We start from the raw sequence: 23,144 nt of genomic DNA, 5'->3' as shown, positions 1-23,144 counted from the left end.
GTATCAGAGGCACTGTATTAGAATGGTTCTGCTCTTACCTTCAGGACTGTGTCAAGACAGTAACACTGAGTGAATGATCCTCAGTCCCCTGGCACTTGTGCTGTGGGGTTCTGTAGGGTACTGCTCTCTCCCCAGTACTATTTAACATCTATATCAAGCCGTTGGGAGCGGTCATTAGGAGCTGTGGAGCAAGGTGTCAGCAGTATGTTGATGACACATGACTCTATTTCTCCACTTCTATAGCTACTAGGTGATTCTTCCCTGATTCTGAGCTTGCTAGTAGCCACATTCATGGCCAACCCTTGAGTTTAATAATAAGAACAAAAGCAAAGACTAAAAATCTTGTCTTCCTGATAGTTATTGAGTGTTAAAATGTTTTTAAGTGGTGTCAGCAAGGAAGTTTGTCCTAAATCTCTGAGAAATGGTTTCTAGAACTGCAGTTTTTCCGAGGTGAACATAGTTAACCTTAAAACTTCCAGAAGAAGTCTGATGAACTTTTGTTTTACTTCAAATATATACACAATAAGAGGGGGTGGCCAAGAACTGCAGTGAAAGGAGACAGCAACCAATGGATTTAACAGGAGGTGTTGCAACTTGGCTTCCTTGAAATTGCCCCTATCTGAGTTGTTATAAGGGAGGCTCTCTCCTCACTTCACACCCACAAGCTGTTCCTCCTGCCTAGGAAGGTGGTTTCCTCTACGTCCTGACAACTCTGATGGACTAAGGAAAGAACTTCAAAAGTCAATGGAAGGAAAATGGTGCAGTTGGTCCATTCTGCATAAGAACATGAGAAGATCCCTGATAGACCAGGCCAAAGACCATGTAATCTGGCAGGGGCCATAGCTCAATGGTAGAGGATATGCCCTGTGCATAGAAAGTCCCTGACCACGACCTGGGAGACCAGGGTTCAATTCCCCACAAAGCCATGAAGCTCACTGGGTGGCCTTGGGCCAGTCACTGCCTCTCAGCCTCGGAGAAGGACAATGGTAAACCCCCTCTGAATACTGCGTACCATGAAAACCCTATTCATAGGGTCGCCGTAAGTCAGAATCGACTTGAAGGCAATCCAAAAAATAAAAAAATCCAGGTAAGGCTTGGAGAGACTCCTGCCTGAAACCCTAGAGAGCTGCTGCCAGTCAGTGTGGACGATACTGAGCAAGATGCCCCAAAGTTCTGTCTCTATAAAACGCTGCTTCTAAGGTCTAATCGTGTTCTCACAGTGACAAACCGGATCCAGGTGTGTACATTTCGATTCCGGGGGGGGGGGAAGAGGCTTCCCTCGTTTTTGAGAAAGCTCCCCCCCCCCTTCAAGCAACCTGGCAAAGCTTTTTTTTTCCCTTTGCATAAAGGCGCCCTCTACACACACCCCATCTCCCAAAGGGGGCCGAGTTGAGCTCCGGGGGCGGCTTCAGAAAGGCTCCTGCCCTAGAAGCCACGCGGTCATTTGGGCCTCTCTTGGCAGCTGGGCGTGGACAGATTCCGCCCCCTCCCTAAGATGCTGGGCAGGGGCTTCTCCCCCCTAAACCTAAACCAACAAAAATGAATCCTCAACCCGCCCCTTCCCCCCAATCGCTCCCAATGTTGCACCTTAAGCGTTTCCTCCTCCCGTCCACGCCCGAATCGGCCTCCCGCCGCTCCTGACGAAGGAACCTCGCAAAGCCGATTTCCCTTCCGGAAGAGAAAAGGAAGCTTCAGACGGTCTCACCCCCAGACTTTAAAACTTCCTGCCTCTCTAGGAACGAGAACTCTGTACATTTAACCCTTGGAGGAAAGAGGGGCAGAAGCTGACTCTTCTCTGCCTGTCAGCCGTGAGACAGCCCCATGGTCATCATGGAGGCTATGAACAGGGCCACCGTCAGCCTGCCTCGGGCCCCAGCACACGCACACATGCATGCACGCACCCTGGGCCTTCACCCCTTGGCTACCTCATCAAGCTCATTGCGTTCACAGCCATCCCTGAGTGGGCTGGAACCATCATCCTTCCAATTAACAGTCAGACACACTAACCCATTGTGCCACAGGCACTCAAGCAGTGCTGCTTGTCAGCCTCTCTTGCTCTGAGCACGCACAGACAGAGATGACTGGCTAACAAACGGTGAAATGATCCAGGCCAGGTCATACCACCCCCACCCCTGCATCCAACAGAGCGGTGCATGGGGGGCGCACTGGGCCCATAACCCAAAGGTCAGTGGATTGAAACCGTCCTCTGCTAAGTGGTTGCTGCCCTTTGCTTTTGCCCTTGAATGAGTCACAAAAGAAAGGGGGGGAATGGTACCTTCCTGCTACTGATTAGGGTTAATACTCCCTCCTTCATCTGACAAGCCTCGGATAAAAAATTGTATTGAAGAGCAGAGGGAGATGGCTTCTTGCTACTTTTGCTTTGGTGCAACTTGCTAGCAGGGTTATAGCTCAGTGTTACAGTCTGTGCCTTCTGTGGAACCCTCAGGTACTGAGGAAGTCTACCACCAGACAGCAGACACAGGAGAAACCAGCAAACCTTTCAGGCCTCTTGGTTAGGTTTCCAGCAGCAGCTCTGTCCAGAAATGCTGATCTAGTTAGACTCTGGCGCTGCTCCCATGGAGACTCAGATAATGGGAAAGATCTCTTGTTGAAGCACACTGCAAACTTTTACCATGGGCAGAATATTCCACTGACAAGATGTTGCTGAAGTTGGAAGCTTTTCCTGTACTCGAAACATTTTTATAGCTGTCTTTTCTCAAGCAGTGAGAAGTTCTGAGGCAGCTCGTAGCCACGATGGGTCTGTTCTGCCTCTGCTTTCAGAGGCAGTATACTTCTAAATATCAGCTGCTGGGAACCACAAGTGGGGAGAGTGCTCTTGCACTCAGGTCCTGTTGGTGAGCTTCCCAGAGGCATCTAGTTGGCCAGAGTGAGGACAGGAAGCTGGACTAGATGGGCCTTTGGTCTGATCCATCCCCAGGGCTGTGGAGTCGGAGTCGTGGAGTCAGAAGCAATTTTGGGTGGAGTCGGAGTTGGAGTCAGAAGAAATGTACAGACTCCAACTTCGAAATAAAATTAATATTAATAAATTAATATACATTTGCCATTATGAAGTAGTCGGAGTCAGACAGTAGAAAAACAGAGGAGTTGGAGTGGAAGGTTTGACGTACCGACTCCACAGCCCTGTCCATCACGGCCCTTTTTATGTTCAGTTTGGTTTCCTCTGGAAAGCTTTTGGGATGTTAGTAAGGGGAGGCAAATATGCCCTCCTACAGTTTGTCAGAACTGCTACACCACATCAGAACCCCAGATAAAAGCCCTGCAAGACCAAAATGCCTTCATACCACTCACAGCTCTCTCTCTGCCTGTTTAATCTGGGGGGCAAATATCCCTTCCTACCTGGCTCTCAAAACTCTCCCCAAGCCATGCCCTTCCGCACTTCGGCTTTGCACCCAAAGTCGTTTTGTCTGGCTGGAATGCATCCCTGATAATGCCTCTTGCTCGTCTGGATGGAGGACCGAGAGAAGTGGCGTACATAATAGGAACATGGAATGTGAGAAGCATGAACCGGGGAAAGCTAGTAATTGTCAAACAAGAAATGGAACGTATCAACATTACAATACTTGGCGTGAGTGAATTAAAATGGACAGGAATGGGACATATTCATTCAGGCAACTATAAAATATTTTATGCAGGAAATGAGAAATCAAGAAGAAATGGGGTTGCTTTAATAGTGAGAAGTGATGTAGCAAAAGCAATTAGGAGCTACAACGCAAGGTCTGAGTGAGTGATATCAATGAGATTAAATGGGAAACCTATCAACATAACCATCATCCAAGTCTATGCTCCGACGGCAAACGCAGAAGAAGAAGAATTGGAGAGATTTTACGCAGAAGTACAGGAAGAAATTGATCTCACACTAAAACAAGATATGATGATAATCATGGGGACTGGAATGCAGAAGTAGGGAACAGAAAAGAACTAGGAATTGTGGGGAAATGGGGCTTAGGAGATAGAAATGAAGCGGGAGAAAGACTTATTGAATTATGTGAAGCCAATAATCTATTTCTTGGAAAAGAGAAAGCAAAAGCAAAAGGAGATAGAAATACGGTTAAAAGCCTGAATGCCATAATATAGTGACTAGTCCTTAGGGACAAATACAATTATTACAATAATAATTGTATAGAAACAGAACAGTAAAATAAAAATGATAGAACAAGAGCCTTATTCCAAAAGATTAGAGAAATTAAAGGAAAATTTAAGAGTAGGGATGCTGAATAATCAACAGGGGAATATAGTGACTGACCGAGATAAAATAAAAGGTAGATAAAAGTAATATACTGAAGAACTCTATAAAAGAGATGACAGATTCATTCACAGAGGAATGATATGATGATGAACCAGAAATCTTAGGATACGAGGTGAAAGCTGCTCTTAAAATACTTGGAAGAAACAAATCACCAGGAACAGATGGCATACCAATAGAGTTGCTACAGGTTACTGAAACTGAATCTGTCCAAATTTTGACAAAAAAATGTCAATAAATACGGAAAACAATGGGCCACAGACTGGAAGCGCTCAATATACATCCCAACTCCAAAGAAAGGGGATCCCAGGGAATGCAGTAATTATCAAACTATTGCCTTAATATCCCATGCAAGTAAAGTAATGCTCAAGATTCTACAACAAAGGCTCTTACCATATATGGAGCAAGAAATGGCAGATGTCCAAGTTGGATTTAGAAAGGGAACAGGTACCAGAGATCATATCGCAAACATACGTTGGATAATAAAATGAACTAAGGAATTAAAGAATAAAATCACCCTGTGCTTTATAGATTGTACCAAAACCTTTCATTGTGTAGATCATGAAAAACTATGGAATGCTTTAAAAGAAATGCGGGTGCCACAGCATCTGACTGTTCTGATGCACACCCTATACTCTGGACAAGAGGCTAATGTAAAGACAGAATATGGAGAAACCGATTGTTTCCCCATCGGAAAGGGTGTGAGACAGAACGTATCAAAGCAGGATTGGACCAAGATGAAGGAGGGGTGAATATTGTTGGGAGAAATATCAGTAATTTAAGATATGCAGATGATACCATACTACTAGCAGAAGCAAGTAATTATTTGAAACGAATGCTGATGAAAGTTAAAGAGGAAAGCACAAAACCAGGACTACAGCTGAACGTCAAGAAGACTACAGTAATGATAACAGAAGATTTATGTAAATTTAAAGTTGACAATGAGGACATTGAACTTGTCAAGGATTATCAATACCTTGGCACAGTCATTAACCAAAATGGAGACAATAGTCAAGAAATCAGAAGAAGGCTAGGACTGGGTAGGGCAGCTGTGAGAGAACTAGAAAAGATCCTCAAATGCAAAGATGTATCACTGAACACTAAAGTCAGGATCATTCAGACCATGGTATTCCCAATCTCTATGTATGGATGTGAAAGGTGGGCAGTGAAAAAAGCAGATAAGAGAAAAATAAACTCATTTGAAATGTGGTGTTGGAAGAGAGCTTTGCGCATACCATGGACCGTGAAAAGTACTAATAATTGGGTGTGAGAACAAATTAAACCAGAACTGTCACTAGAAGCTAAAATGATGAAACTGAGGTTATCATACTTTGGACACATAATGAGAAGACAGGATTCACTAGAAAAGACAATAATGCTGGGGAAAACAGAAGGAGTAGAAAAAGAGGAAGGCCAAACAAGAGATGGATTGATTCCACAAAGAGAGCCACAGACCTGAACTTACAAGATCTGAACAGGGTGGTTCATGACAGATGCTCTTGGAGGTTACTGATTCATAGGGTGACCATAAGTCGTAGTCGACTTGGAGGCACATAACAACAACAACAAAATTTGTAAGTAATGTGGAACAAAACATAGACATCAAAATGTGAGCTGCCCCACCCCAATGCACACTTTCTGTGAAATGAGCTCGCCTGCTCAAGGTCTCACCCCTTCAGGTTTTTAGCCAATGAGTGAAGTCAGAACTGTGACTGAGTCAACCAGGAATGAAAAGCTGCTGCTGTTGTCTTCTTTCTGGCTAGCGTCTATCTCCTTGCAATCTCGGTTTGAGATCAGGTACTCCTTATGAGTTACTTTCTGAAGATTCTACTACAAAGTAAATGCCAATGGGTTTAAAGAATCCCTCACACGCACACACACACAACCAAAACGGGCAGATGCAATACTGAACACTTTGCAAAGAGGCTTGGAACTTAAGTTCCAGGAATTAAGAATTTACTGTATAATTAAGTACAAAGGTATACATGTCTATTCAGAGGTATGTCTGTGTGCCTAACGGGGTGTACTCTGAGGTGAGCGAGTAGAGGATTGCAGCCTAGTTTGCCTTGTGAGAAAGAGGCAGAAAAGGGTTCATGGTGAGACGACCCCTTGTGCACATCAACCCCGAAGTTAACTTGAACCTATGCATCTAAACACACAATAATCATGCCACGTGGATTGAAGCTTGGAGATGTAGTAATTGGGGTGGGGAACAAAACATGTCCCTTTACAAAGATGTATCGCTTTGGTTAAAAGAAGCAAAATGTGATGCCTATAACACAAGCATGACATCCTCTTTTGCAGCCAATGTATATATCTTCTATATCTTCACAACAGCTATGTGGGGTAGGTTTGGTTGAGAAGACTGGCCCAAGGTGGGAAGTGAGCAAAACAATGATGAGTTGAATGAGTTTAAAAGGCAACACTGTACATGCTCACAGTACTTTTTTCAATGGTGGCAAACTGGCTTTTATTTGCTGCAAAAAAAAAATCAGGAATGTAGTAAGCAATCAAAGCATGAAGTTTGGGGGTTAGAGAAAAGATGAGCAAGAGGTGACATGAGAGAAGTGTCATAAATGATGCATGGCATGAAGAAAGTGGATAGAGAAAGGCTTTTCTCCCTCAGAACACTAGAGCATGTGGATGAACTAGAAAAGGTCCTCAAATGCAAAGGTGTATCACTGAACACCAAAGTCAGGATCATGCAGACCATGGTATTCCCGATCTCTATGTATGGATGTGAAAGTTGGACAGTGAAAAAAGCGGATCAGAGAAAGATCAACTCGTTTGAAATGTGGTGTTGGAGGAGAGCTTTGTGCATACCATGGACTGCGAAAAAGACCAATAATTGGGTGTTAGAACAAATCAAACCAGAACTATCACTAGAAGCTAAAATGATGAAACTGAGGTTATCCTACTATGGGCACATCATGAGAAGACCTGATTCACTAGAAAAGACAATAATGCTGGGAAAAACAGAAGGGAGTAGAAAAAGAGGAACGCCAAACAAGAGATGGATTGATTCCATAAAGGAAACCATAGACCTGAACTTACAAGATCTGAACAGGGTGGTTCACGACAGATGCTCTTGGAGGTCACTGAATCATAGGGTCGCCATAAGTCGTAATCGACTTGAAGGCACATAACAACAACAAACAGTGAAAGATTCAGGAGAGACAGAAGAAAGGACTTCATGCAGGACATACTTAAACTATGGAATTTGCTCCCATAGGAGGCAGTGATGGCCACTAATTTAGACAGTTTTAAAAGAGTTTTTGCTATTGGAGGCCGCTGATTCACAGGGTCGCCATAAGTCGAAATCAACTGGAAGGCACATAACAACAAAAGAGGATTACTCATGGAGGATAAGGCCAGCAATGGCTACTAGCCACAATGGCTATGCTCTGCCTCCATGGATGCTGGCAGCATGCCTTTGAATGCCAGTTGCTAGAGACTGCAGGAGGGGAGAGTGCTGTTGTGCTCACGTCCTGCTTGGGGGCTTCCCATTGGGGCACCTGGTTGGCCACTGTGAGAACAGGATGCTGGACTAGATGGGCCACTGGCCTCATCCAGCTTTAGGGCTCTTCTGGTGTTGTTAGAGATCAAGGTCAGGCACACGGTCCTCTCCCTTTCTGGCTTATCCTCACAACAAGCCTGAGGTAGGTGAGGTAGGTTAGGCTAAGCGACAGTGGGTGGCCCAAGGGCACCAAGTGAGCTTCATGGCTGCGTGGAGATTTCAAATCCTTTTAATTCAATATTGAAAAAGAAAACCTTGCTCTAATTATTACATTTGTGGCTTCTTTTGTGAGTGCAGCACGGAGCCCTATTCACATACAGTCTACGGAGCCCAGAAAATCCTGTGGGAATCCCTGGTACTCCTCACCGGCAGGATTTAAGACTGCAGGTGAGAGTTTTAGGAGCATTTACCGTCTTCTCAATTGGCCAACTTGACATCTCGGAGTAATGTACTGCCCTCAAGTCGATTCCGACTTATGGCGACCCTATGAATAGGTTTTCATGAGGCTGAGAGGCAGCGACTGGCCCAAGCCACTCTGTGAGCTTCATGGCTATGTGGGGATTTGAACCCTGTTCTCCCAGATCGTAGTCCAACACCTTAACCACTACACCACACTGGCATTTACCGTCTTCTCAATTTGGCCAACTTGACATCTCGGAGTACAAACATAAAAGGAAAGAGGCATTTTATTTTAAACAACCGACGACACAAAGGAAGGCACCCAGAAAGTCCTTTGCATTGCTCTCTGATCATCCCTCCCTCATCTCATAGCGTAGTGACAAATTCAGAAGTGCAGGGTCCCTTCTTGATAGTCATAGCCATGCCCCCCACTTTTTTGCTGCGGGGTTGAGAATGAGATAAATGACTTCTTGCACAACAACAGACATCTCAATAAGCATGAAAAGGGAAAGTGTTAGCTACTGAAAAGAGTCTTCTCAGTGGCTGACTAGCCACCTTTCACTCTGATTGGCTCCAATCAGAAGGAAACGACAAGGAAGCATGTTAGAAGGCTCTTCTCAGTGGCTAACACACTTCCCTTTCATGATTGGCCAGCAGGAATCTAAAGACACAGGGATCCTGTTCCCAAAAAAGCAAGGGGTCTAAGACCCTCCAAGACCTTGGACAACTACACCTCTGTCCTTACCTGATCTGAGCTCACAGCACCCACTCTGGACTTTTCATTTTAGAGCTTGATCTGTTCCCCAAAGGAGTGAACTTTTAGAATTAAATCCAAAAATCTTAACAAGGTTCCACAAAAACACTCCCAGCCATATTTAATATCACTCCTGACCATACTCTAATTTCTCCAAAAAGCAATCAAAGCGTTTTCTGATCTTTTAATTTTTTTTATAACAACGGTAAGAGATGTGCAAGTCTCAGGATCTTTTGACGCTGAGACATGCACACTCTCCAGAATTTGCTACACCAAGGACAACGACAAATTCAAAGTAATTTTATTGCATCAAAAGGGAATTAGCATAATTTTAAAAATATGTGAAAAGTAGGATAGACTTATCAAGAGCATTGTCTGCCCAAAGTAAGAGAGAGAATTGGTTCTAAAACGTCAGCCTTAAGGGCCCAGAATACCACAAAGACTCCAGATACACATGAGTGTGTATACGTGCAAGAGGGAGTGTGTATGAGTGTGTGAGTGGCACAGACTTTGGAAAAAAGATGGGGAAAGAAGAGAAGATGGACACAAGTTGGTGATTTTAATAAATGAGGGAGGTTTGGGGCTGACTGGGAAAAGGCAACAAGTTTCTTTCTGGAGAGCTCAAAGCAGCCAACAGCATGAGCCATGAAGGCAAATAGGAGGCTGCTTCCTATGTTTTATCCTGTTCTCACAGTGGCAAACCAGACCCAGGTGGGTAAGTCTGGATTCTTTGTGGGGGGACCTTCCCTCATTTTTGGGAGACCTCTTTCTCCTCTTCCCTCCTCCCCCCTTCAACCAACCCAGCAAAGCCTTTTCCTTTCCAGAAAGACACCCTCTAACCCATCCCCATCTCCCAGACCACATTCATTCCACAGTCATCACTTTCCCCAAAGAATCATGGGAAGTCTAGTTTGTGAAGGGTGCTGATAGCTGTTAGGGGAGCCTTATTCCCCTCGTAGAGTTAAAGTTTGTCAGAGTAGTTTAACAGCCATTTCCTCTTCCCAGAAAACGCTGAGAATTGTAGCTCTGTGAGGGGAACAGGAATCTTCTAACAGCTTTCAGCCCCCTTCACAAACTACACTTGCAGGATTTTTCGGGGGAATCCTTGACTATTTAAAGTGGAATAAATGTCTGGTGTGAATGTGGCTCCAAAGGGGGGCGAGTTTAATTCCGGGGCAGCTTCCCCAGGAGCCACGCGGTCTTTTGGGCCTCTCTTTGCAGCTGGCTTACTTTGGACAGATCCAGCTCCTCCCTAAGATGCCGGGCGGGCCTTCCCTCTTTCCCAGCCTAAACAAAGAAAAACGAATCCTCGACCCGTCTCTTCCCCCCAATGGCTCCCAAAGTAGCACCTTTAGCGTTTCCTCCTCCCCTCCACGCCGAATCTCCGGCCGCAGGAACCTCGCAAAGCTGATTTCTCATCCAGGAAAAAGAAGCGCGTTCAGAATGGTTCTTCTTCCTATGAGGTTTTATGAAGAAGCAAGGCCTAAAAGGCCCGTTTACCGCCGCCTACTGGCAGAATAAGAAACAAAACGCGCGCGCGCCGCACACACACACACACACACACACACACAAACTGTCATCTCTATATCGTAAACAATCCCATAAAATAAGGTCTGCCGTTTTACACACCCCACAAAAATCTCAAATATCCAAACTTACTCGCCCTTTACTAAAAAATTAGGATGAACTGCACAGTGTCCTGATAAAACACGGAATAATCAAACTGGTCGCATTCGACCAGGTCGACCAAACATTTGAAAATCCACTCAAAACAGATGCCAATGAAATTGGTTCCTAGTTCCCAGCTCCTTATTTGCTTGAAAGTTCAAAACAGTAAAAAAGAAAAGTTGACAGCTACAGCAACTTCAAGCCAAATTAACATGTCTCTGAACCCCAAAATATATGTTGAGGTACCCTGTATGATATATCACTGTGATCGGGGGACTCTCCCTGTCAAGACTAACAATACATTTATGCAATCAAAATCATCAGGCTTCTGATGCTATCATAAATACATAATGATGTCATAAAATGATACAAAATAAGTAACTGGGGGTGCTCACCCCAAAATCTGCTCTGGGCCAGGACAAATTGTATACCCCAGGAAAGGTGAGGGTGTCCTCTACAAGATGCCACTTGTCTTGCCTGCCCCAGAGCTTCTGCTGGGCACAGGGCACGGATAAGGGCATCTTTGCAAAACCAAACTAGAGAAAAACATACTGGAAAAAATAAGTAACTGGGGGTACCCACCCCAAAATGTGCTCTGGGCCAGGACAAATCATATACCACAGGAAAGGGGAGGGTGTCCTCTATGAGATGCCAGTGCGTCCCGCCTGGCCCAGAGCGTCTGCTGGGCGCAGGGCACGGATGAGGGCATTTATGCAACATCAAAATAGACAAAAACATACAGAAAAAAATAAGTAACTGGGGGTACCTACCCCAAAATCTGCTCTGGGCAGGACAAATGATATACCCCAGGAAAGGGAGGGTGTCCTGTACGAGATGCCAGTGCATCCCGCCTGTCCCAGAGCTTCTGCTGGGTGCCGGGCACGGATGAGCGCATCTATGCAAAATCAAAGCGGACAAAAACATACCGGAAAACCAAAGGAAACAAAAACATACAGGAAAAATAAGTAACTGGGGGTGCCCATCCCAAAATCTGCTCTGGGCCAGGACAAATCATACACCCCAGGAAAGGAGAGGGTGTCCTCTATGACATGCTACTGCGTCCTGCCTGACCCAGAGGTTTTGCAGGGCGCAGATGAGAGCATCTACGCACAACCAAAATGGACAAAAACATCCTCTATGAGAATCCATGACTTCCTGACTGGCCCAGAGTTTCTTGTGGGCAGAAGGAGTGGATCTGAGCAGCTATACACATCAAAATATATAAGGTAGGGGGGGAAAGGATCTGGTGTTGCCCACCCCAAAACTTTCTTCGAAGTACCATAAATCATACACATATTCATACAGGACAGGATCCTCTGCAAGATGGCATTGGTTCCAACCCAGGTCAGAGCTTTTTGTTCAGTCATAGCACGACAAGGTCATTTATCATTTCTTATTTTAGAGTGTTTTTAGCTGTATTTAATTATGCATTTTTAAACTTTTGTGATCCATCCTGGAACGTTTTAGTTAACGGCAGGGAATAAATCTAAACAACACCAACAACATTAATCTATGTATCAGAAGAATAGCCAAAATATATAGGAAAGATTATAAGGAACTTGGATGCCCATCCCAAAATATGATTTGGGGCACCACAAATCATAGTTCCACACATCAGGGATACTGTCTTCTATTAGATGCCATCCATGCATAGTTTAGAGTCTCATCTATGAAATTACATCTTTATGCTTCTCGAGTGAATCATTGTCTGGTGATCCGGCCAAGTTTCCTTCTGTCATGGCACCAGATAACATACAGTCATACTTTGAGAAGAACTGTTGTGCATTTGATTTATTATATCTTTGAATAACTTACTACATATATATATTATAGTTCTCCAACAGGTAACAACCAAGTATACAAATGAACAGATCTAATTAAAAAAAAAAATCAGGAAGTCATTATCAGAACTGGTAAAACAGTAAAAAAACTTTTTTCTTAGAAATATATCAGAACATTTTTGCAGTTTACAAAATCAACACCATTTCACATGGGCTGGAATTAAACAATTTCATTGTTGTCTTTTCGGCGCCAGGTTAAGACCTACCTCTTCTCCCAGGCATTCTAGCATTTTAGCATTTCAGTATTGTAGCATTTAGCATTTTAGTATTTTTAGTATTTCAGTTTAGTATAGGTTTATTTGGAAATTTAATGAGTTATGTTTTAAATTGATTAATGTGTGGTTTTAAATTGTATGTTGATATTTTGATGTTGTGAACCGCCCAGAGAGCTTTGGCTATGGGGCGGTATAAAAATTTAATAAATAATAATAATAATAATTCACCTATTCGAAATAATCTCCTGGTTTTCAATCATCTCTGAAATAGTAGGAGATTTAGAAGAGCACCTTCTAAATTGCACATTGCACATCATCGTTATTATTTGGTCCTTTATAGCCTCATTGCTACAATATGACTTGGAGTACTATTTTTCTTTGTGAAGCCTTGGAACAACTCATCTGTTGCACAAACATCACCACATCCTGTGTTTTGAAACTCCCTAACTCCATCATAGACATTCCAATCACTTGCATTTCCCAGATTGTGGAAAGAAACAAAGTGATTTCCAGTGTTGAAAGTTAGCCCTACAACTTTGTACCTGGGCCGGACGGGATGCACTGGCATCTCGTAGAGGACACCCTCCCCTTTCCTGGGGTATATGATTTGTCCTGGACCAGAGCAGATTTTGGGATGGGCACCCCCAGTTACTTATTTTTTCCTGTGTGTTTTTCCCTGCTTTGGTTTTGCAAAGATGCTCTCATCCGTTCCCTGCGCCCAGCAGAAGCTCTGGGCCAGGCGGGACGCACTGGCATCTCATAGAGGACACCCTCCCCTTTCCTGGGGTATATGATTTGTCCTGGCCCAGAGCAGATTTTGGGGTGGGCACCCCCAGTTATTTATTCTTTATCATTTTATGACATCATTATGTATTTATGATAGCATCAGAAGCCTGATGATTTTGATTGCATAAATGTATTGTTAGTCTTGACGGGGAGAGTCCCCCGATCACAGTGATATATCATACAGGGTACCCCAACATATATTTTGGGGTTCAGGGACATGTTAATTTGGCTTGAAGTTGCTGTAGCTGTCAACTTTTCTTCTTTTTTAATGTTTTGAACTTTCAAGTAATAAGGAACTGGGAACCAACTTCAGCATCGTTTATTTTTTCCTGTATGTTTTTTTCTGCTTTGGTTTTGGATAGATGCCCTCTCACGTGACCTGAGTCCAGCAGAAGCTCTGGGTCAGGCAGGACGCAGTGGCATCTCGTAGGAGACACCCTACCCTTTCCTGGAGTATATGATTTGTCCTGGTCCAGAGCAGATTTTGGGGTGTGTACCCCCAGTTACTTATTTTTTTCTGCGTGTTTTTGCCCAGTTTGATTTTGCATAGATGCCCTCGTGACTGCCCGGTGCCCACCCGAAGCTCTGTGCCGGATGGGACGCACAGGCATCCCAAAGAGGATACCCTCTCCTTTCCTGGGGTATGTGATTTGTCCTGGCCTAGAGCAGATTTTGGGGCATGTACCACCAGTTACTTATTTTTTCCTGCGTGTTTTTGTACAGTTTGGTTTTGGATAGATGCCCTTGCATGTGCCCTGCGCCCAGCAGAAGCTCTGGGCCAGGCGGGATGCAGTGGCATCTCATAGGGGACACCCCTTTCCTGGGGTATATGATTTGTCCTGGCCCAGAGCAGATTTTGGGGTGTGTACCCCCAGTTACTTATTTTTTATGATTTTATGACATCATTATGTATTTATGATAATATCAGAATCCTGATGATTTTGATTGTATAAATTTATTGTCAGTCTTGACGGGGAGAGTCTCATGATTACAGTGATATATCATACAGGGTACCCCATTATATATTTTGGGGTTCAGGGGCATGTTAAATTTGGCTTGACGTTGCTGTAGCTGTCAACTTTTCTTCTTTGTTAGTGATTGAACTTTCACGCAAATAAGGAACTGGGAACTAGGAACCAACATCAGCGTCGTCTAATAAATCACCTCCTTGCATGCGTCGCACCTGGAGTATATCCCCAACAGCTTTCTTTAACCACTCTGCCAACTTTACCAGATCCACATCTCCTACTTTTATCGCTTGTGCCACTGATTTAATCACAACAAAATACCGATTCCTTCCTTCCTTGAGTAAAGTCAGCAACACCACCTCCTCCACCAGCTGCCCCCAATTTCTTCTTCTTAGCCTGAATCCCTTCCTGCACTTTCTCCTCGAGCCCCTCTTCCACATGACCCTCTCTTCTCTTCCTTCCTTTAGAGGACAGCATTTCTGCTATCCTCCTTCATACAAACTCACACCACACACACACCACTCACCCTAAGAACAGCTCCAGTTCCTCCCTACTCTAACCCTCCCTAGCACCACAACTTTCCCAACGACAATTGGAGCCAGGTGCTCCTAGAAAAGAAAAAACTGGACTCTGCTTCACCCGAAAGACCTCCTCACACAACACTCACACACACTCAACTCGTCAACTCTCAAAAGCCTCCATTCACGATGGTCTCACCCCCCCCACTTAAAAACTTCTGTTCATTTTAACCCTTGGAGGAAAACGTGGAAGAAGCAGACTCTCTTTCCCTGCCCGTCAGCCTTTCAACAGCATTCATTGACACTCCAGAATAGTTTTGTTTGTTCCTGGCTTTTTTCTTCCTCTTTGGAATACACTAGCACAGTGGCTCCCCAACTTTATTTCCCCCCACAGACCACCTGAAAATTACCGAGGGTCTTGGCAGACCACTTACTGATTTTTGTACCTGTTGTAGCAATTGTGATGTGCTGAGCGAGATGCCGTATATTTAATTGTATTTTTATTGCTTCTTTTATTTACTATGTTGCAGTTTATAGTATTACAATTTGAATTCTATGGAATTCAATAAAATACAATATAATAAAAGAAATAATAAAAATGAATATGAATATTTATTCTGGACTCGCTGTAGGCCACCTGATGAAGCTCATGGACCACTGTTGGTCCACAGACCAATTTGGGAACCCTTGCTGTGGTGTAGTCTAGTGTTATCAAGGGGCATTGGCTTTTGGGGGGGACAAATGCAGTGGGGAGGCTGTGATGGTCCCTGAAACAGTTCAATGAATTAAGGGTTGGAGGGGGTGAAAGGAGCCAGGGAAAAACAACTGAGGGTTTCAATGGCAAATGGAAAAAATGTTGTCTGATGCCAGGTCTTCCTGTAGATGGACAACTAATTTACCCCTTGAGAAACAATCTACACCTGGAACACAAGACCAGAGACCTGGTGGTTTTGCCACCACTCAAGGTTGTACCAGAGTAGACCTCTTTTATTATACTGGTTGTGGGTGATTTGGGTGCAAGTTCTGCCTGGCCCATGTCTTTCTCTGCCTTTTGTCTACCAAAGACAAGCATAGTCAAAAGCTTGCAAACAGTTGATGAAGGTGGGATTTGAACCCACGCGCACAGAGTGCAATGAATTAGCAATCCATTGCCTTCACCACTTGGCCACCTCATCAAGGGAGGGCATTCACAGCCATCACTGGATGGGACTGAACCACCATCCTTCTGGCTAAAAGCCAAATACACTGACCCATTCAACTATAAAGACCTGGGCAATGCCACCCCCCTCCCCAGCTTCCTTTGACTTGAGGTTTCAAAGCCTGACCTGGCTACATAACAGGCTGATGAGCCACACCAGGCCACTTTTCCCCATCCAGTAGAGTGGCAGAATGGGAGTGTCCTGGGCCCATAACCCAGAAGTCGGTGGATCAAAGCCATCCTCTGCTAGGTGACTACAGGTTTTAGATCATGAAAAAATGAGAAAGAAAAGGACTCTCTTTGATAGGAGTTATCCGCGCTTGTGTCTGGATCCCTCAGGTCCTACATCATGTTCCAAAACTTGAAAGGCTGAATCCTTTTAAATAAGGGGTTAATGGTTCTCATCAAACATCAGAGATACCCGAAGAAAGTTCACTTAAAACAAGCCCATTTCATAAAACTCAAACTCTCACGTGAATAAAACCTACCCTTGTCTGTATCTCACAGGATTCATTTTTTTAAAGGTCTGAACATGCATTCTGAAGTAGGGTATTGTTCCATGTGCCTTTCACAGGCCTCTCATGGAAGGCCTTTCCTTGGTTACATCAGCCCCCTATTCTGGAACAGGGACTCACCAGCAACAAGAGAGCAACCAACACAGAAGGGATGGGGAACCCGTGGCCCAGGGGCCAAATGCGGCCCTTCCAGGCAACTCAATCTGGCCCTCAGAACTCTCCTCAGGACATAGCCCTCAGTAGTCATTTCTCCAAACCCTCCTCTAGGTTCTTTTGCCCGGCTAGTAATGTAATAAGGCCTCTCGCTTGCCTGGATTGAGAGCTGCGTATGTTGAAACATCTGTGGAGTGGGTGCACTCAGTGGCGGCTGGTGCCCCCTGGAACAGGTAGGGCGGAAGGAAGTCAACAGTAGCTGGGGTCAGAGTCCATGACTGGTGGAGCCACAGCCAATCACAGGCAGAGCCTACTAATCCTAGTTTTGTCCCCAAACTCCTTCCTGCTGACTTCTGTAAGAGCAATATTGAGATTGAGAGGGAGTAGGTTCACAAGCAGTGCCACCCGATGGATTGATTGCAAGGAACAGGGCAGGCAGATGTGGGTTGGCTGAAAGAAGACTGAGGTTGTGAGGCAGTGCCCCACTTGCCCTAATGCAGGGTTTCTTAACCTGGGGTCCAAGGACCCCCAAGAGGTCTGTGGATATATTTCAGGGGGTCCGTGAACTTGGATGGGGAAAAAATTACGTCTTTATTTTCACTAACCTCTAAGAGAGTCTAACTGAAATTTAGCATTTCCTTCAACTATGAATGTAGGCAACAAACCACAGTAGTACGTGTGACTTTGTCACCAATAGAAATCACAGATATTTTCATATCACATTACAGTTGTTGCAGATATCTCAAAATATTGTTTTTGCTCATCAATACTTCAAAATTACAGTAGTTATTAGACCCTCCGCTGGATCGCATGTAATCACAGTCTTCCTGTCTACAGACACTTGTGTGACGTAGCTGGCCAACTATCGGGCAACTCTGCGCCTAGTAGTCATTCAGCTACCAAACCAAATATTTCTTTTAATGTTTTGAAGGTCATCGAGGAATTGGCAGCCTCGCCATTCCCCTTCAGTATGCAACTGGATGAAACTACAAACATCTCTCAATATAGCAGCTCCTTGTTTTTGTTCGCTATGTGCATGCTGACGCCATCAAAGAAGAATTCTTATTTTGTGAGTCTCTTTTGGAAGCTACAAAGGCCGTCAACATTTTGGAAATGGTAGAAAGTTTTTTTGCCAAACAAAACTTTGACTGGAAAGAAAAGCTTCATACACTTTGCACAGATGGAGCTCCTGCGATGCTTGGCAATACATCTGGTTTTGCTACTTTAGTGAAAAAGGAAGCTCCTCACATCATCGTCACTCATTGCTTTTTACACAGACATCAGAGCTTGGAAGTAATTCGTTACAAGTAACATATTACTTGTAATACATTACTTTTTTGAGGAACGAGTGGGTAATTCCTTTACATATTGATTGTAATAGAACTAGGAGTAATTTTATTACTTTTGTGGAGTAATTGTAATGTTTCCAGCATTACTTTTGGGCATTACTTGGAAAAAAAGCAGGGGAAGTCTTCTGCTCCTCTGATTTGTGGATGAAAATCATGTGCCTCAAACTGGGCTTCTGTGCAGCGACACTCTTCCCTCATGCTGTGTGGGTAGGAGGCGATGAGGGAGGAGGTGGAGAGTGAGACAGGGTGGAGTGGAGAAAACAATTGTTTAAAAAATGGATGGTGGTGGTGAAGAATGGAGTGGAGGGGAAAAGGAGCTGGAGGACAAGAACATGAATAAAGGAGACAGCAGCAGAATAGAGATAAAGAACTGTGGAGGTGAAAGATGACTGTGTGTGTGTGTGTGTGTGTGTGTGTGAGAGAGAGAGAGAGAGAGAGAGAGAGAGAGAGAGAGAGAGAGAGAGAGATTGTGAGAGAGAGTAATGTGTTTGCATTTGACACCCAAAGTGGCCTCCACCACCCTCTCTGGCTACTGTGCTGCATTTTAACATCTCAGGGGAAAATGTTTGCTTGAGTGACTGTCCCTTAGTTGGTGGCAGGGCAGGGTCCGGCAGGTGGTTAAGTGAGAGAGATTATGCTTGCACTTGGGGGGGTTGCACTTGGTTTGATGAGCAAAGATCTGAGTAGTGGCCTCTGCCTCCCTCCCCACCTCCCTTACCAGCGGAGAGACCACCATTGGTATCTTATGGATAAAAAGAATTATTCTACTACCTCTGTATGTATGTGTTTATTTTTAATGTTGTTTTAGGCTACTTAGATGTGCAGCTTAAGATGTACTCAGATCATGAAAAACTATGGAATGCTTTAAAAGAAATGGGGTGCCACAGCATCTGATTGTCCTGATGCGCAGCCTATACACTGGACAAGAGGCTACTGTAAGGACAGAATATGGAGAAACCGATTGGGAAAGGGTGTGAGACAGGGATGTATTTTATCACCCTATTTGTTTAACCTACACAAAGAACATATCATACGAAAGTGGGATTGGACCAAGATGAAGGAGGTGTGAAAATTGGAGGGAGAAATATCAATAATTTAAGATATGCAGACGATACCATACTACTAGCAGAAACCAGTAACAATTTGAAATGAATGCTGATGAAAGTTAAAGAGGAAAGCACAAAAGCAGGACTGCAGCTGAACGTCAAAAAGTCTAAAGTAATGACAACAGAAGATTTATGTAAATTTAAAGTTGACAATGAGGACATTGAACTAGTCAAGGATTATCAATACCCAGGAGGGACTTAATACTGGGAACGATCTATCGTCCCCCTGATCAAAATGCTCAGGGAGACCTTGAGATGAGATATGAAATTGAGGAAGCATCCAAACTAGGAAATGTGGTAGTAATGGGTGACTTCAACTACCCGGACATAGACTGGCTGTATATGTGTTCCAGTCATGACAAAGAAGCAAAGTTTCCAGATATTCTAAATGACTATTCCCTAGATCAGTTGGTCATGGAACCGACCAGAGGGACGGCAACCCTGGACTTAATCCTCAGTGGGGACCGGGACCTGGTGCGAGATGTAAGTGTTGTTGAACCGATTGGGAGCAGTGACCACAGTGCTATTAAATTAAACATACATGTAACTGGCCAATTGCCAAGAAAATCCAACACGGTCACATTTGACTTCAAAAGAGGAAACTTCACAAAAATGAGGGGATTGGTAAAAAGAAAGCTGAAAAACAAAGTCCAGAGGGTCGCATCACTCGAAAATGCTTGGAAGTTGTTTAAAAACACTATATTAGAAGCTCAACTGGAGTGCTTACCGCAGATCAGAAAAGGTACCGCCAGGGCCAAGAAGATGCCAGCATGGTTAACGAGCAAAGTCAAGGAAGCTCTTAGAGGCAAAAAGTCTTCCTTCAAAAAATGGAAGTCTTGTCCGAATGAAGAAAATAAAAAAGAACATAAACTCTGGCAAAAGAAATGCAAGAAGACAATAAGGGATGCTAAAAAAGATTTTGAGGAGCACATTGCTAAGAACATAAAAACCAACAACAAAAAAATTTATAAATACATTCAAAGCAGGAGACCATCTAGGGAGACAATTGGACCCTTGGATGATAAGGGAGTCAAAGGTGTACTAAAGAACGATAAGGAGATTGCAGAGAAGCTAAATGAATTCTTTGCATCTGTCTTCACAGTGGAAGATATAGGGCACATCCCTGAACCTGAACTAACATTTGCAGGAAGGGATGCTGAGGAACTGAGACAAATAGTGGTAACGAGAGAGGAAGTTCTAAGCTTAATGGACAATATAAAAACTGACAAATCACCGGGCCCAGATGGCATCCACCCAAGAGTTCTCAAAGAACTCAAATGTGAAATTGCTGATCTGCTAACTAAAATATGTAACTTGTCCCTTGGGTCCTCCTCCGTGCCTGAGGACTGGAAAGTGGCAAATGTAACGCCAATCTTCAAAAAGGGATCCAGAGGGGATCCCAGAAATTACAGGCCAGTTAGCTTAACTTCTGTCCCTGGAAAACTGGTAGAAAGTATTATTAAAGCTAGATTAACTAAGCACATAGAAGAACAAGCCTTGCTGAACCAGAGCCAGCATGGCTTCTGCAAGGGAAAGTCCTGTCTCAGTAACCTATTAGAATTCTTTGAGAGTGTCAACAAGCATATAGATAGAGGTGATCCAGTGGACATAGTGTACTTAGACTTTCAAAAAGCGTTTGACAAGGTACCTCACCAAAGGCTTCTGAGGAAGCTTAGCAGTCATGGAATAAGAGGAGAGGTCCTCTTGTGGATAAGGAATTGGTTAAGAAGCAGAAAGCAGAGAGTAGGAATAAACGGACAGTTCTCCCAATGGAGGGCTGTAGAAAGTGGAGTCCCTCAAGGATCGGTATTGGGACCTGTACTTTTCAACTTGTTCATTAATGACCTAGAATTAGGAGTGAGCAGTGAAGTGGCCAAGTTTGCTGATGACACTAAATTGTTCAGGGTTGTTAAAACAAAAAGGGATTGCGAAGAGCTCCAAAAAGACCTCTCCAAACTGAGTGAATGGGCAGAAAAATGGCAAATGCAATTCAATATAAACAAGTGTAAAATTATGCATATTGGAGCAAAAAATCTTCATTTCACATATACGCTCATGGGGTCTGAACTGGCGGTGACCGACCAGGAGAGAGACCTCGGGGTTGTAGTGGACAGCACGATGAAAATGTCGACCCAGTGTGCGGCAGCTGTGAAAAAGGCAAATTCCATGCTAGCGATAATTAGGAAAGGTATTGAAAATAAAACAGCCGATATCATAATGCCGTTGTATAAATCTATGGTGCGGCCGCATTTGGAATACTGTGTACAGTTCTGGTCGCCTCATCTCAAAAAGGATATTATAGAGTTGGAAAAGGTTCAGAAGAGGGCAACCAGAATGATCAAGGGGATGGAGCGACTCCTCCCTTACGAGGAAAGGTTGCAGCATTTGGGGCTTTTTAGTTTAGAGAAAAGGCGGGTCAGAGGAGACATGATAGAAGTCTATAAAATTATGCACGGCATTGAGAAAGTGGATAGAGAAAAGTTCTTCTCCCTCTCTCATAATAATAGAACTCGTGGACATTCAAAGAAGCTGAATGTTGGAAGATTCAGGACAGACAAAAGCCTCAGGAGGGGAGAGTGTTCTTGCACTCGGGTCCTGCTTGCGGGCTTTCCCCAGGCACCTGGTTGGCCACTGTGAGAACAGGATGCTGGACTAGATGGGCCACTGGCCTGATCCAGCAGGCTCTTCTTATGTTCTTATGTTCTTACCTTGGCACAGTCATTAACCAAAATGGAGACAATAGTCAAGAAATCAGAAGAAGGCTAGGACTGGGGAGGGCAGCTGTGAGAGAACTAGAAAAGGTCCTCAAATGTAAAGATGTATCACTGAATACTAAAGTCAGGATCATTCAGACCATGGTATTTCCGATCTCTGTGTATGGATGTGAAAGTTGACAGTGAAAAAAGCAGATAAGAGAAAAATCAACTCATTTGAAATATGGTGTTGGAGAAGAGCTTTGCGGATACCATAGATTGCAAAAAAGACAAATAATTGGGTGTTAGAACAAATAAAACCAGAACTATCACTAGAAGCTAAAATGATGAAACTGAGGTTATCATACTTTGGACACATCATGAGAAGACATGATTCATTAGAAAAGATAATAATGCTTGGAAAAACAGAAGGGAGTAGAAAAAGAGGAAGGCCAAACAAGAGATGGATTGATTCCATAAAGGAAGCCACAGACCTGAACTTACAAGATCTGAGCAGGGTGGTTCATCACAGATGCTCTTGGAGGTCACTAATTCATAGGGTCGCCATAAGTCGTAGTCGGAGGATACATAACAACAACAACAAGATGTTTGCATTATCACTGAGTCCTGAAGTTGTGAATGGTCATTATTTGCATGAATCTAAGCTTTCATAGTCACAGATGGTATTTTCTGAATTTCATTTCCATCAGACCTCAGTGCTTACTTTCCTCCTGTCAATAAGGATCACACTTGATGCATTTGATCAAGTGGATCTCTGGACCACAAAAGCTTATGCCATGATAAATTTGTTAGTTCCCCCAATTTCACAAAATTCTGGCCCTTCATTACCACACTGATTTTAAAAACAAAACTTTTTCAGCTACAATTATTTTCAGCTACAACTTTATGCCTTAACAGTTATGTTGAAAATAGATCCAACACAAATCTATAAGAAGCTCTCTTCTCTATAATAACTTCTACAAAAACATTATTTGCAAAATGTCAAAAGGTGCACAGTGGGTCTTACTCCCAACATGTGTATAGGAATGCATGTAAGAAATTGGCGATCAAGTATAGGAAAGATGGGAAACCACCTGCCATATATATGTTCAATATTTCTACAGCTTCTAATACAGATCTTGGTCAATTGGATCTATTGTATTATTATTATTATTATTATTATTATTATTATTATTATTA

General features: G+C 43.6%; 1 protein-coding gene and 1 non-coding gene across 6 annotated transcripts in view; both read right to left on the bottom strand.

Moving 5' to 3' along the window:
• Positions 1-10,409, bottom strand: part of LOC133381160 (zinc finger protein OZF-like) — a 29,003-nt gene extending 18,594 nt beyond the window's left edge. For 3 of the 5 annotated variants that reach the window (XM_061619805.1, XM_061619802.1, XM_061619800.1), the window contains exons 1-2: positions 10,284-10,409; positions 1,588-1,668 (exon numbers count right to left, since the gene is read on the bottom strand). The gene's annotated coding sequence lies outside the window, so the exon portion shown is untranslated. The remainder of the gene's footprint in view (positions 1-1,587; positions 1,669-10,283) is intronic. The other 2 variants (XM_061619804.1, XM_061619801.1) reach the window with 1 other exon arrangement.
• Positions 10,410-16,023: 5,614 nt separating this feature from the next.
• TRNAS-GCU (transfer RNA serine (anticodon GCU)) lies at positions 16,024-16,105 on the bottom strand. Its single transcript has one exon. It is a non-coding gene; the product is annotated as a tRNA-Ser (tRNA).
• Positions 16,106-23,144: the final 7,039 nt, after the last annotated feature.

The sequence above is a fragment of the Rhineura floridana genome, chromosome 3 (genome assembly GCF_030035675.1).
Source record: "Rhineura floridana isolate rRhiFlo1 chromosome 3, rRhiFlo1.hap2, whole genome shotgun sequence".
In the NCBI taxonomy this organism is placed as follows: Eukaryota; Metazoa; Chordata; class Lepidosauria; order Squamata; family Rhineuridae; genus Rhineura; species Rhineura floridana.
Note: the sequence above shows the minus strand (reverse complement) of the source record. Positions and strands in the feature narration are given on the sequence as shown.